Source organism: Ambystoma mexicanum (genome assembly GCF_040938575.1).
Source record: "Ambystoma mexicanum isolate Mex_15411 chromosome 12 unlocalized genomic scaffold, UKY_AmexF1_1 Mex_chr12_unloc.1, whole genome shotgun sequence".
NCBI lineage: Eukaryota > Metazoa > Chordata > Amphibia > Caudata > Ambystomatidae > Ambystoma > Ambystoma mexicanum.
The window spans coordinates 3,018,032-3,031,963 of record NW_027182322.1 but is presented as its reverse complement, the minus strand read 5'-3'; the positions used below and the strand labels follow the sequence as shown (position 1 = coordinate 3,031,963).

Sequence of the window (13,932 nt, the reverse complement as noted above, 5' to 3'; positions counted from 1 at the left end):
ATATGCCTGTTTATTTAAACATCTGTATTATCATCAGCGTGTGACTGTAAAGGCGGGACCTCGCTCTCTCTGTAACGCGCTCCATTGGCAACATCAGTTAAATGTCGTTGGTTCAATCCCTCGCGGATGTTGTTTTTATTCCCATTTGTAACTGGGAAATACTGTCGCTGCAATACATATGTCTTAATCAAGCTAGTGGTTATTGACGTAAATGGCAGTGTTATAATGTTTCATGTACTGCAAATGTCACCACATAATGCGCTCTTAATTAGATTTGGTTGAAATACATTACAGTCAGCCGATGAAAAAGTGTGCAAAGAGCATTAAAGAAACAAAAGGTTCATAACAGTAACAGGACATATCGAATTGTTTCAGTCCTCCACAGAGATTGCCAATGTATTAATGGAAATTCTAAAATATCTGCCCAACTGCCGTGACATTGCCTCACCGCAATGTCGTGACTCGGATTCGAACCGAGGTTGCTGCGGCCACAACGCAGAGTACTAACCACTATACGATCACGGCGAGCTACTTGGGGCTACAATGTGACGTTCCACCTCTATCATAAGCTGTACTCCATCTGTGATGTCATGACTCATGTTTGAATTAAAGGTTGGTTGTGATGTTATCCATGAGAATAAGAGGACACCTGATCCCCAGTCACTTATTTAAGATCTCAATAATCAAGTCAGAATCCAAATGAAAGTCATCAAAGTGGAGCCAATTAGAAATAATATAGTTACACAAACCTGGCAATGGTGCGGCAGCCAGGGCCGATAATGGCCCGCCAGCCTGAGAGCAGGAAAGTGTGAGAGCAGTGATGGTCTTGTGAGAGTTTACAGCTGTTATTGACCCTGTCCCCTTCCATTGCAGAGTTTTCTCCCTATAAGAAGTGCAGAGGCTCCCTCCGGGGTGCTAATAGTAAATTTATTTTTTTGCGCAGGAGAAGTGCTCTTCACCAATTGCACGTGCCAAATCACCCGAAGGCCACCACCATAAAATTCAGGCATTCATGTTCATGCGTCCTCCATGTTATGTCCTTATAAAGGGATGCATGTTCATGATGACTCCATGTCACACCTGCATACAAGGATGCATGTTCATGCCGCCTCGTTCTCTTGGCTTCATACAGGGATTTTATCTCCTCCCTGTCTCACCCTCATGCAGGGATGCATGACCAATGCTCCTTCCCTTCTCGCCCGCATACATGGATGCACGTTCATGTCTCCTCGTTCTCTCGGCTTCATACGGGGATTTTATCTCCTCCCTGTCTCACCCTCAGGAAGGGATGCATGACCAATGCTCCTTCCCGTCTCGCCCGCATACATGGATGCACGTTCACGCCTCCTCCTTCTCTCGGCTTCATACGGGGATCATATCTCCTCCCTGTCTCACCCTCATGCAGGGATGCATGACCAATGCTCCTTCCTGTCTCGCCCGCATACATGGATGCACGTTCACGCCTCCTCCTTCTCTCCGCTTCATACGGGGATCATATCTCCTCCCTGTCTCACCCTCATGCAGGGATGCATGACCAATGCTCCTTCCCTTCTCGCCTGCATACATGAATGCACGTTCACGCCTCCTCCTTCTCTCGGCTTCATACGGGGATCATATCTCCTCCCTGTCCCACCCTCATGCAGGGATGCATGACCAACGCTCCTTCCTGTCTCGCCCGCATACATGGATGCACGTTCACGCCTCCTCCTTCTCTCGGCTTCATACGGGGATCATATCTCCTCAATGTCTCACCCTCACTTCCAACATGTGTAACTTCTTGTTCTCTTTGACGTCTGGGGCATGGGTGGCTACTGCACAGCTCTAGATGTCGCCCACCTGCAAGGTGCTATGGAAAGCACTTTTCCACATTGTACGTGCTATATTAACCCCCTCTCCCCAAATACAATAAAAATAAAGAAATATATGTGCTTCCATAATGTCTACCTTCTAATGTTTCATATGTGTAAGCACATTGTCCTCCTCCTGACCACATTCTAAAACTATGTGCAAATTGTTCCTTCCATTAACTGTCACTTCCTTGGCCCTTTATTTATAATGACTGTTATACTCTCTCTCTTTCCGCCACAGTATAAAAAAGCCTAGCACACCTCATGATTGGACTAAGAAATTCCTGTCATTTAGTTGGAAATGATTTTCCCATTATCCCCAAAAACTCCTCACTGTGTCTAAGAACGCTTTTTTTCACAGGACAATACAGATCAGATTGACTTGAAAGGTCCTTTCACGCGACTACAGAATGCCTCTCATTCCACTAAAAGATACGCCAGTGCCTACAATAGCCTAGGACTAGACTATGAGTCCCAATGTAGAAAGACCACAAGTCCACAGATATGCCTGTTTATTTAAACATCTGTATTATCATCAGCGTGTGACTGTAAAGGCGGGACTTCGCGCTCTCTGTAACGCGCTCCATTGGCAACATCAGTTAAATGTCGTTGGCTCAATCCCTCGCGGATGTTGTTTTTATTCCCATTTGTAACTGGGAAATACTGTCGCTGCAATACATATGTCTTAATCAAGCTAGTGGTTATTGACGTAAATGGCAGTGTTATAATGTTTCATGTACTGCAAATGTCACCACATAATGCGCTCTTAATTAGATTTGGTTGAAATACATTACAGTCACCCGATGAAAAAGTGTGCAAAGAGCATTAAAGAGACAAAAGGTTCATAACAGTAACAGGACATATCGAATTGTTTCAGTCCTCCACAGAGATTGCCAATGTATTAATGGAAATTCTAAAATATCTGCCCAACTGCCGTGACATTGCCTCACCGCAATGCCGTGACTCAGATTCGAACCGAGGTTGCTGCGGCCACAATGCAAAGTACTAACCACTATATGATCACGGCGAGCTACTTGGGCTGCTACAATGTGATGTTCCACCTCTATCATAAGCTGTACTCCATCTGTGATGTCATGACTCATGTTTGAATTAAAGGTTGGTTGTGATGTTATCCATGAGAATAAGTGGACACCTGATCCCCAGTCACTTATTTAAGATCTCAATAATCAAGTCAGAATCCAAATGAAAGTCATCAAAGTGGAGCCAATTAGAAATAATATAGTTACACAAACCTGGCAATGGTGCGGCAGCCAGGGCCGATAATGGCCCGCCAGCCTGAGAGCAGGAAAGTGTGAGAGCAGTGATGGTCTTGTGAGAGTTTACAGCTGTTATTGACCCTGTCCCCTTCCATTGCAGAGTTTTCTCCCTATAAGAAGTGCAGAGGCTCCCTCCGGGGTGCTAATAGTAAATTTATTTTTTTGCGCAGGAGAAGTGCTCTTCACCAATTGCACGTGCCAAATCACCCGAAGGCCACCACCATAAAATTCAGGCATTCATGTTCATGCGTCCTCAATGTTATGTCCTTATAAAGGGATGCATGTTCATGCCGCCTCGTTCTCTTGGCTTCATACAGGGATTTTATCTCCTCCCTGTCTCACCCTCATGCAGGGATGCATGACCAATGCTCCTTCCCTTCTCGCCCGCATACATGGATGCACGTTCATGTCTCCTCGATCTCTCGGCTTCATATGGGGATTTTATCTCCTCCCTGTCTCTCCCTCGGGAAGGGATGCATGACCAATGCTCCTTCCCGTCTCGCCCGCATACATGGATGCACGTTCACGCCTCCTCCTTCTCTCGGCTTCATACGGGGATCATATCTCCTCCCTGTCTCACCCTCATGCAGGGATGCATGACCAATGCTCCTTCCTGTCTCGCCCGCATACATGGATGCACGTTCACGCCTCCTCCTTCTCTCGGCTTCATACGGGGATCATATCTCCTCCCTGTCTCACCCTCATGCAGGGATGAATGACCAATGCTCCTTCCTGTCTCGCCCGCATACATGGATGCACGTTCACGCCTCCTCCTTCTCTCGGCTTCATACGGGGATCATATCTCCTCCCTGTCTCACCCTCATGCAGGGATGAATGACCAATGCTCCTTCCTGTCTCGCCCGCATACATGGATGCACGTTCACGCCTCCTCCTTCTCTCGGCTTCATACGGGGATCATATCTCCTCCCTGTCTCACCCTCATGCAGGGATGCATGACCAATGCTCCTTCCCTTCTCGCCTGCATACATGGATGCACGTTCACGCCTCCTCCTTCTCTCGGCTTCATACGGGGATCATATCTCCTCCCTGTCTCACCCTCATGCAGGGATGCATGACCAATGCTCCTTCCCTTCTCGCCTGCATACATGGATGCACGTTCACGCCTCCTCCTTTTCTCGGCTTCATACGGGGATCATATCTCCTCAATGTCTCACCCTCACTTCCAACATGTGTAACTTTTTGTTCTCTTTGACGTCTGGGGCATGGGTGGCTACTGCACAGCTCTAGATGTCGCCCACCTGCAAGGTGCTATGGAAAGCACTTTTCCACATTGTACGTGCTATATTAACCCCCTCTCCCCAAATACAATAAAAATAAAGAAATATATGTGCTTCCATAATGTCTACCTTCTAATGTTTCATATGTGTAAGCACATTGTCCTTCTTCTGACCACATTCTAAAACTATGTGCAAATTGTTCCTTCCATAAACTGTCACTTCCTTGGCCCTTTATTTATAATGACTGTTATACTCTCTCTCTTTCCGCCACAGTATAAAAAAGCCTAGCACACCTCATGATTGGACTAAGAAATTCCTGTCATTTAGTTGGAAATGATTTTCCCATTATCCCCAAAAACTCCTCACTGTGTCTAAGAACGCTTTTTTTCACAGGACAATACAGATCAGATTGACTTGAAAGGTCCTTTCACGCGACTACAGAACGCCTCTCATTCCACTCAAAGATACGCCAGTGCCTACAATAGCCTAGGACTAGACTATGAGTCCCAATGTAGAAAGACCACAAGTCCACAGATATGCCTGTTTATTTAAACATCTGTATTATCATCAGCGTGTGACTGTAAAGGCGGGACCTTGCGCTCTCTGTAACGCGCTCCATTGGCAACATCAGTTAAATGTCGTTGGTTCAATCCCTCGCGGATGTTGTTTTTATTCCCATTTGTAACTGGGAAATACTGTCGCTGCAATACATATGTCTTAATCAAGCTAGTGGTTATTGACGTAAATGGCAGTGTTATAATGTTTCATGTACTGCAAATGTCACCACATAATGCACTCTTAATTAGATTTGGTTGAAATACATTACAGTCACCCATGAAAAAGTGTGCAGAGAGCATTAAAGAAACAAAAGGTTCATAACTGTAACAGGACATCGAATTGTTTCAGTCCTCCACAGAGATTGCCAATGTATTAATGGAAATTCTAAAATATCTGCCCAACTGCCGTGACGTGACATTGCCTCACCGCAATGCCGTGTCTCGGATTCGAACCGAGGTTGCTGCGGCCACAACACAGAGTACTAACCACTATACGATCACGGCGAGCTACTTGGGCTGCTACAATGTGACGTTCCACCTCTATCATAAGCTGTACTCCATCTGTGATGTCATGACTCATGTTTGAATTAAAGGTTGGTTGTGATGTTATCCATGAGAATAAGTGGACACCTGATCCCCAGTCACTTATTTAAGATCTCAATAATCAAGTCAGAATCCAAATGAAAGTCATCAAAGTGGAGCCAATTAGAAATAATATAGTTACACAAACCTGGCAATGGTGCGGCAGCCAGGGCCGATAATGGCCCGCCAGCCTGAGAGCAGGAAAGTGTGAGAGCAGTGATGGTCTTGTGAGAGTTTACAGCTGTTATTGACCCTGTCCCCTTCCATTGCAGAGTTTTCTCCCTATAAGAAGTGCAGAGGCTCCCTCCGGGGTGCTAATAGTAAATTTATTTTTTTGCGCAGGAGAAGTGCTCTTCACCAATTGCAAGTGCCAAATCACCCGAAGGCCACCACCATAAAATTCAGGCATTCATGTTCATGCGTCCTCCATGTTATGTCCTTATAAAGGTATGCATGTTCATGATGACTCCATGTCACACCTGCATACAAGGATGCATGTTCATGCCGCCTCGTTCTCTTGGCTTCATACGGGGATCATATCTCCTCCCTGTCTCACCCTCATGCAGGGATGCATGACCAATGCTCCTTCCCTTCTCGCCCGCATACATGGATGCACGTTCATGTCTCCTCGTTCTCTCGGCTTCATACAGGGATTTTATCTCCTCCCTGTCTCACCCTCGGGAAGGGATGCATGACCAATGCTCCTTCCCGTCTCGCCCGCATACATGGATGCACGTTCATGCCTCCTCCTTCTCTCGGCTTCATACGGGGATCATATCTCCTCCCTGTCTCACCCTCATGCAGGGATGCATGACCAATGCTCCTTCCTGTCTCGCCCGCATACATGGATGCACGTTCACGCCTCCTCCTTCTCTGGGCTTCATATGGGGATCATATCTCCTCCCTGTCTCACCCTCATGCAGGGATGCATGACCAATGCTCCTTCCCTTCTCGCCTGCATACATGGATGCACGTTCACGCCTCCTCCTTTTCTCGGCTTCATACGGGGATCATATCTCCTCAATGTCTCACCCTCACTTCCAACATGTGTAACTTCTTGTTCTCTTTGACGTCTGGGGCATGGGTGGCTACTGCACAGCTCTAGATGTCGCCCACCTGCAAGGTGCTATGGAAAGCACTTTTCCACATTGGACGTGCTATATTAACCCCCTCTCCCCAAATACAATAAAAATAAAGAAATATATGTGCTTCCATAATTTCTACCTTCTAATGTTTCATATGTGTAAGCACATTGTCCTCCTCCTGACCACATTCTAAAACTATGTGCAAATTGTTCCTTCCATAAACTGTCACTTCCTTGGCCTTTTATTTATAATGACTGTTATACTCTCTCTCTTTCCGCCACAGTATAAAAAAGCCTAGCACACCTCATGATTGGACTAAGAAATTCCTGTCATTTAGTTGGAAATGATTTTCCCATTATCCCCAAAAACTCCTCACTGTGTCTAAGAACGCTTTTTTTCACAGGACAATACAGATCAGATTGACTTGAAAGGTCCTTTCACGCGACTACAGAATGCCTCTCATTCCACTAAAAGATACGCCAGTGCCTACAATAGCCTAGGACTAGACTATGAGTCCCAATGTAGAAAGACCACAAGTCCACAGATATGCCTGTTTATTTAAACATCTGTATTATCATCAGCGTGTGACTGTAAAGGCGGGACCTTCGCTCTCTGTAACGCGCTCCATTGGCAACATCAGTTAAATGTCGTTGGTTCAATCCCTCGCGGATGTTGTTTTTATTCCCATTTGTAACTGGGAAATACTGTCGCTGCAATACATATATCTTAATCAAGCTAGTGGTTATTGACGTAAATGGCAGTGTTATAATGTTTCATGTACTGCAAATGTCACCACATAATGTGCTCTTAATTACATTTGGTTGAAATACATTACAGTCACCCGATGAAAAAGTGTGCAAAGAGCATTAAAGAAACAAAAGGTTCATAACAGTAACAGGACATATCGAATTGTTTCAGTCCTCCACAGAGATTGCCAATGTATTAATGGAAATTCTAAAATATCTGCCCAACTGCCGGATTCGAACCGAGGTTGCTGCGGCCACAACACAGAGTACTAACCACTATATGATCAAGGCGAGCTACTTGGGCTGCTACAATGTGACGTTCCACCTCTATCATAAGCTGTACTCCATCTGTGATGTCATGACTCATGTTTGAATTAAAGGTTGGTTGTGATGTTATCCATGAGAATAAGTGGACACCTGATCCCCAGTCACTTATTTAAGATCTCAATAATCAAGTCAGAATCCAAATGAAAGTCATCAAAGTGGAGCCAATTAGAAATAATATAGTTACACAAAACTGGCAATGGTGCGGCAGCCAGGGCTGATAATGGCCCGCCAGCCTGAGAGCAGGAAAGTGTGAGAGCAGTGATGGTCTTGTGAGAGTTTACAGCTGTTATTGAACCTGTCCCCTTCCATTGCAGAGTTTTCTCCCTATAAGAAGTGCAGAGGCTCCCTCCGGGGTGCTAATAGTACATTTATTTTTTTGCGCAGGAGAAGTGCTCTTCACCAATTGCACGTGCCAAATCACCCGAAGGCCACCACCATAAAATTCAGGCATTCATGTTCATGCGTCCTCCATGTTATGTCCTTATAAAGGGATGCATGTTCATGATGACTCCATGTCACACCTGCATACAAGGATGCATGTTCATGCCGCCTCGTTCTCTTGGCTTCATAAAGGGATTTTATCTCCTCCCTGTCTCACCCTCATGCAGGGATGCATGACCAATGCTCCTTCCCTTCTCGCCCGCATACATGGATGCACGTTCATGTCTTCTCGTTCTCTCGGCTTCATACGGGGATTTTATCTCCTCCCTGTCTCACCCTCAGGAAGGGATGCATGACCAATGCTCCTTCCCGTCTCGCCCGCATACATGGATGCACGTTCACGCATCCTCCTTCTCTCGGCTTCATACGGGGATCATATCTCCTCCCTGTCTCACCCTCATGCAGGGATGCATGACCAATGCTCCTTCCTGTCTCGCCCGCATACATGGATGCACGTTCACACCTCCTCCTTCTCTCGGCTTCATACGGGGATCATATCTCCTCCCTGTCTCACCCTCATGCAGGGATGCATGACCAATGCTCCTTCCCTTCTCGCCTGCATACATGGATGCACGTTCACGCCTCCTCCTTCTCTCGGCTTTATACGGGGATCATATCTCCTCCCTGTCTCACCCTCATGCAGGGATGCATGACTAACGCTCCTTCCTGTCTCGCCCGCATACATGGATGCACGTTCAAGCCTCCTCCTTCTCTCGGCTTCATACGGGGATCATATCTCCTCCCTGTCTCATCCTCATGCAGGGATGCATGACCAATGCTCCTTCCCTTCTCGCCTGCATACATGGATGCACGTTCACGCCTCCTCCTTCTCTCGGCTTCATACGGGGATCATATCTCCTCAATGTCTCACCCTCACTTCCAACATGTGTAACTTCTTGTTCTCTTTGACATCTGGGGCATGGGTGGCTACTGCACAGATCTAGATGTCGCCCACCTGCAAGTTGCTATGGAAAGCACTTTTCCACATTGGACGTGCTATATTAACCCCCTCACCCCAAATACAATAAAAATAAAGAAATATATGTGCTTCCATAATGTCTACCTTCTAATGTTTCATATGTGTAAGCACATTGTCCTCCTCCTGACCACATTCTAAAACTATGTGCAAATTGTTCCTTCCATAAACTGTCACTTCCTTGGCCCTTTATTTATAATGACTGTTATACTCTCTCTCTTTCCGCCACAGTATAAAAAAGCCTAGCACACCTCATGATTGGACTAAGAAATTCCTGTCATTTAGTTGGAAATGATTTTCCCATTATCCCCAAAAACTCCTCACTGTGTCTAAGAACGCTTTTTTTCACAGGACAATACAGATCAGATTGACTTGAAAGGTCCTTTCACGCGACTACAGAATGCCTCTCATTCCACTAAAAGATACGCCAGTGCCTACAATAGCCTAGGACTAGACTATGAGTCCCAATGTAGAAAGACCACAAGTCCACAGATATGCCTGTTTATTTAAACATCTGTATTATCATCAGCGTGTGACTGTAAAGGCGGGACCTCGCGCTCTCTGTAACGCGCTCCATTGGCAACATCAGTTAAATGTCGTTGGTTCAATCCCTCGCGGATGTTGTTTTTATTCCCATTTGTAACTGGGAAATACTGTCGCTGCAATACATATGTCTTAATCAAGCTAGTGGTTATTGACGTAAATGGCAGTGTTATAATGTTTCATGTACTGCAAATGTCACCATATAATGCGCTCTTAATTAGATTTGGTTGAAATACATTACAGTCACCCGATGAAAAAGTGTGCAAAGAGCATTAAAGAAACAAAAGGTTCATAACAGTAACAGGACATATCGAATTGTTTCAGTCCTCCACAGAGATTGCCAATGTATTAATGGAAATTCTAAAATATCTGCCCAACTGCAGTGACATTGCCTCACCGCAATGCCGTGACTCGGATTCGAACCGAGGTTGCTGCGGCCACAATGCAGAGTACTAACCACTATACGATCACGGCGAGCTACTTGGGCTGCTACAATGTGACGTTCCACCTCTATCATAAGCTGTACTCCATCTGTGATGTCATGACTCATGTTTGAATTAAAGGTTGGTTGTGATGTTATCCATGAGAATAAGAGGACACCTGATCCCCAGTCACTTATTTAAGATCTCAATAATCAAGTCAGAATCCAAATGAAAGTCATCAAAGTGGAGCCAATTAGAAATAATATAGTTACACAAACCTGGCAATGGTGCGGCAGCCAGGGCCGATAATGGCCCGCCAGCCTGAGAGCAGGAAAGTGTGAGAGCAGTGATGGTCTTGTGAGAGTTTACAGCTGTTATTGACCCTGTCCCCTTCCATTGCAGAGTTTTCTCCCTATAAGAAGTGCAGAGGCTCCCTCCGGGGTGCTAATAGTAAATTTATTTTTTTGCGCAGGAGAAGTGCTCTTCACCAATTGCACGTGCCAAATCACCCGAAGGCCACCACCATAAAATTCAGGCATTCATGTTCATGCGTCCTCCATGTTATGTCCTTATAAAGGGATGCATGTTCATGATGACTCCATGTCACACCTGCATACAAGGATGCATGTTCATGCCGCCTCGTTCTCTTGGCTTCATACAGGGATTTTATCTCCTCCCTGTCTCACCCTCATGCAGGTATGCATGACCAATGCTCCTTCCCTTCTCGCCCGCATACATGGATGCACGTTCATGTCTCCTCGTTCTCTCGGCTTCATACGGGGATTTTATCTCCTCCCTCTCTCACCCTCAGGAAGGGATGCATGACCAATGCTCCTTCCCGTCTCGCCCGCATACATGGATGCACGTTCACGCCTCCTCCTTCTCTCGGCTTCATACGGGGATCATATCTCCTCCCTGTCTCACCCTCATGCAGGGATGCATGACCAATGCTCCTTCCTGTCTCGCCCGCATACATGGATGCACGTTCACGCCTCCTCCTTCTCTCGGCTTCATACGGGGATCATATCTCCTCGCTGTCTCACCCTCATGCAGGGATGCATGACCAATGCTCCTTCCCTTCTCGCCTAAATACATGGATGCACGTTCACGCCTCCTCCTTCTCTCGGCTCCATACGGGGATCATATCTCCTCCCTGTCTCACCCTCATGCAGGGATGCATGAACAACGCTCCTTCCTGTCTCGCCCGCATACATGGATGCACGTTCACGCCTCCTCCTTCTCTCGGCTTCATACGGGGATCATATCTCCTCCCTGTCTCACCCTCATGCAGGGATGCATGACCAATGCTCCTTCCCTTCTCGCCTGCATACATGGATGCACGTTCACGCCTCCTCCTTCTCTCGGCTTCATACGGGGATCATATCTCCTCAATGTCTCACCCTCACTTCCAACATGTGTAACTTCTTGTTCTCTTTGACGTCTGGGGCATGGGTGGCTACTGCACAGCTCTAGATGTCGCCCACCTGCAAGGTGCTATGGAAAGCACTTTTCCACATTGGACGTGCTATATTAACCCCCTCTCCCCAAATACAATAAAAATAAAGAAATATATGTGCTTCCATAATGTCTACCTTCTAATGTTTCATATGTGTAAGCACATTGTCCTCCTCCTGACCACATTCTAAAACTATGTGCAAATTGTTCCTTCCATAAACTGTCACTTCCTTGGCCCTTTATTTATAATGACTGTTATACTCTCTCTCTTTCCGCCACAGTATAAAAAAGCCTAGCACACCTCATGATTGGACTAAGAAATTCCTGTCATTTAGTTGGAAATGATTTTCCCATTATCCCCAAAAACTCCTCACTGTGTCTAAGAACGCTTTTTTTCACAGGACAATACAGATCAGATTGACTTGAAAGGTCCTTTCATGCGACTACAGAATGCCTCTCATTCCACTAAAAGATACGCCAGTGCCTACAATAGCCTAGGACTAGACTATGAGTCCCAATGTAGAAAGACCACAAGTCCACAGATATGCCTGTGTATTTAAACATCTGTATTATCATCAGCGTGTGACTGTAAAGGTGGGACTTCGCGCTCTCTGTAGCGCGCTCCATTGGCAACATCAGTTAAATGTCGTTGGTTCAATCCCTCGCGGATGTTGTTTTTATTCCCATTTGTAACTGGGAAATACTGTCGCTGCAATACATATGTCTTAATCAAGCTAGTGTTTATTGACGTAAATGGCAGTGTTATAATGTTTCATGTACTGCAAATGTCACCACATAATGCGCTCTTAATTAGATTTGGTTGAAATACATTACAGTCACCCGATGAAAAAGTGTGCAAAGAGCATTAAAGAAACAAAAGGTTCATAACAGTAACAGGACATATCGAATTGTTTCAGTCCTCCACAGAGATTGCCAATGTATTAATGGAAATTCTAAAATATCTGCCCAACTGCCGTGACATTGCCTCACCGCAATGTCGTGACTCGGATTCGAACCGAGGTTGCTGCTGCCACAACGCTACTTGGGCTGCTACAATGTGACGTTCCACCTCTATCATAAGCTGTACTCCATCTGTGATGTCATGACTCATGTTTGAATTAAAGGTTGGTTGTGATGTTATCCATGAGAATAAGTGGACACCTGATCCCCAGTCACTTATTTAAGATCTCAATAATCAAGTCAGAATCCAAATGAAAGTCATCAAAGTGGAGCCAATTAGAAATAATATAGTTACACAAACCTGGCAATGGTGCGGCAGCCAGGGCTGATAATGGCCCGCCAGCCTGAGAGCAGGAAAGTGTGAGAGCAGTGATGGTCTTGTGAGAGTTTACAGCTGTTATTGACCCTGTCCCCTTCCATTGCAGAGTTTTCTCCCTATAAGAAGTGCAGAGGCTCCCTCCGGGGTGCTAATAGTAAATTTATTTTTTTGCGCAGGAGAAGTGCTCTTCACCAATTGCACGTGCCAAATCACCCGAAGGCCACCACCATAAAATTCAGGCATTCATGTTCATGCGTCCTCCATGTTATGTCCTTATAAAGGGATGCATGTTCATGATGACTCCATGTCACACCTGCATACAAGGATGCATGTTCATGCCGCCTCGTTCTCTTGGCTTCATACAGGGATTTTATCTCCTCCCTGCCTCACCCTCATGCAGGGATGCATGACCAATGCTCCTTCCCTTCTCGCCCGCATACATGGATGCACGTTCATGTCTCCTCGTTCTCTCGGCTTCATACGGGGATTTTATCTCCTCCCTGTCTCACCCTCAGGAAGGGATGCATGACCAATGCTCCTTCCCGTCTCGCCCGCATACATGGATGCACGTTCACGCCTCCTCCTTCTCTCGGCTTCATACGGGGATCATATCTCCTCCCTGTCTCACCCTCATGCAGGGATGCATGACCAATGCTCCTTCCTGTCTCGCCCGCATACATGGATGCACGTTCACGCCTCCTCCTTCTCTCCGCTTCATACGGGGATCATATCTCCTCCCTGTCTCACCCTCATGCAGGGATGCATGACCAATGCTCCTTCCCTTCTCGCCTGCATACATGAATGCACGTTCACGCCTCCTCCTTCTCTCGGCTTCATACGGGGATCATATCTCCTCCCTGTCTCACCCTCATGCAGGGATGCATGACCAACGCTCCTTCCTGTCTCGCCCGCATACATGGATGCACGTTCACGCCTCCTCCTTCTCTCGGCTTCATACGGGGATCATATCTCCTCAATGTCTCACCCTCACTTCCAACATGTGTAACTTCTTGTTCTCTTTGACGTCTGGGGCATGGGTGGCTACTGCACAGCTCTAGATGTCGCCCACCTGCAAGGTGCTATGGAAAGCACTTTTCCACATTGTACGTGCTATATTAACCCCCTCTCCCCAAATACAATAAAAATAAAGAAATATA

At 46.2% G+C, this 13,932-nt stretch overlaps 1 non-coding gene across 1 annotated transcript; it reads right to left on the bottom strand.

The window, feature by feature from the left end:
• Window positions 1–453: 453 nt before the first annotated feature.
• TRNAH-GUG (transfer RNA histidin (anticodon GUG)) lies at window positions 454–525 on the bottom strand. Its single transcript has one exon. It is a non-coding gene; the product is annotated as a tRNA-His (tRNA).
• Between the last annotated feature and the right edge of the window lie 13,407 nt (window positions 526–13,932).